The sequence below is a fragment of the Mandrillus leucophaeus genome, unplaced genomic scaffold, assembly GCF_000951045.1.
Source record: "Mandrillus leucophaeus isolate KB7577 unplaced genomic scaffold, Mleu.le_1.0 Scaffold55, whole genome shotgun sequence".
Taxonomy (NCBI): domain Eukaryota; kingdom Metazoa; phylum Chordata; class Mammalia; order Primates; family Cercopithecidae; genus Mandrillus; species Mandrillus leucophaeus.
In genome coordinates, this window is record NW_012105919.1 from 2,412,864 (window position 1) to 2,414,329 (window position 1,466).

A 1,466-nucleotide genomic window follows, 5' to 3' on the forward strand; every position below is an offset into this window, starting at 1 on the left:
AGGAAGGAAGGGGGGGGAGGGAAGGAGGGGAGGAGGCAGCGGGGAGGGGAGAAAAGAAGAAAGGAAAGGAAGGATGAAGAAAAAGAAAAATGACAGTGAAAGGCCAGGCGTGGTGGCTCATGCCTGTAATCCCAGCACTTTGGGAGGCCGAGGCAGGTGGATCACCTAAGGTCATGAGTTCGAGACCAGCCTGGCCAACATGTTGATACCCCGTCTCTACTAAAATACAAAACTTAGCTGACCATGGTGGCAGGCGCCTGTAGTACCAGCTACTTGGGAGGCTAAGACAGGGGAATAGCTTGAACCTGGGAGAGGGAGGTTGCAATGAGTCAAGATTGCACCACGGCACTCCAGTCTCGGCAACAGAGCGAGACTCCATCTCAAAAAAAAAAAAAAAAAAAAAAAAAAAGCAATGTATTAGAAATAGAAGTACATCAGATTCTAATGTCAGTTATGCAGCCAATGATGAGACACTCTGGCAAATAACCCTCTTGGTCTCAATTTCTTCACCTGTAAATAGAACGAGTACTAAAAAACCACCAGAGCCAGAGAAATCCAAACTATCAGGCAAAGGGAGGGGCCCACTGAGAACCAGCCCAGCAACCCGACCACAGCTGGTCTTCCCTGGATACCATGAACCACACTGTCCAAACCTCTTCACTCCCACCATCATCGGCCATCCCCCTAACTATGAGATGCTCAAGGAGGAGCAAGAGGTGGCTGTGCTGGGGGTGCCCCACAACCATGCTCCCCTGATGTCCACCATGATGATCTACATCCACAGCGAGAACTCCATGCCTGACCATGTTGTCTGGTCCCTGTTCAACACCTACTTCATGAACTCCTGCTGCCTGGGCTTCATAGCACTGGTCTACTCTGTGAAGTCTAGGGACAGGAAAATGGTTGGCGACCTGACCAGGGCCCAGGCCTACACCTCCACCGCCAAGTGCCTGAACATCTGGGACCTGACTGTGCACATCATCATGACCATTCTGCTCATCATCATCCTAGTGTTGATCTTTCATGTCTATCAATAGATCAGGAGGCATCATCTAGGCCAGGAGCTCTGCCCATGATCTGAATCCCACGTACTCCACCTTCCATTCCTCGCCCTGCCCCCAAAGCCAAGTCCTGTATCAGCCCTTTATCCTCACACACTTTTCTACAATGGCATTCAATAAAGTGCTCGTGTTTCTGGTTAAAAAACAAAACAAAACAAACACCAGAGTCATTTCAACTCCAAATGTGTTTGACTCTACATTGTTGAACATCTACTATGTGCCAAGAACAGAACATAAGAATAATCTAGGCTGAGTGTGCTGGCTCACAGCCTTAACCCCAACACTTTGGGAGGCCAAGGCAAGAGGACTACTTGAGGGCAGAAGTTCAAAACCAGCCTGGGTAACAGTGAGACTGTCTCCACAAAAAATTTTTTAAATTGTAGGGAGCAGCACTTTGGGAGGCCA

The 1,466-nt window shown here is 48.9% G+C and overlaps 1 pseudogene across 1 annotated transcript; it reads left to right on the forward strand.

Annotated features, from left to right (window-relative positions):
- Positions 1 to 381: 381 nt before the first annotated feature.
- On the forward strand, positions 382 to 1,200 carry LOC105552266 (annotated as a pseudogene). Its single transcript, XR_001007982.1, has one exon. The product of XR_001007982.1 is annotated as an interferon-induced transmembrane protein 3 pseudogene (transcript).
- The last annotated feature ends 266 nt before the right edge of the window (positions 1,201 to 1,466 follow it).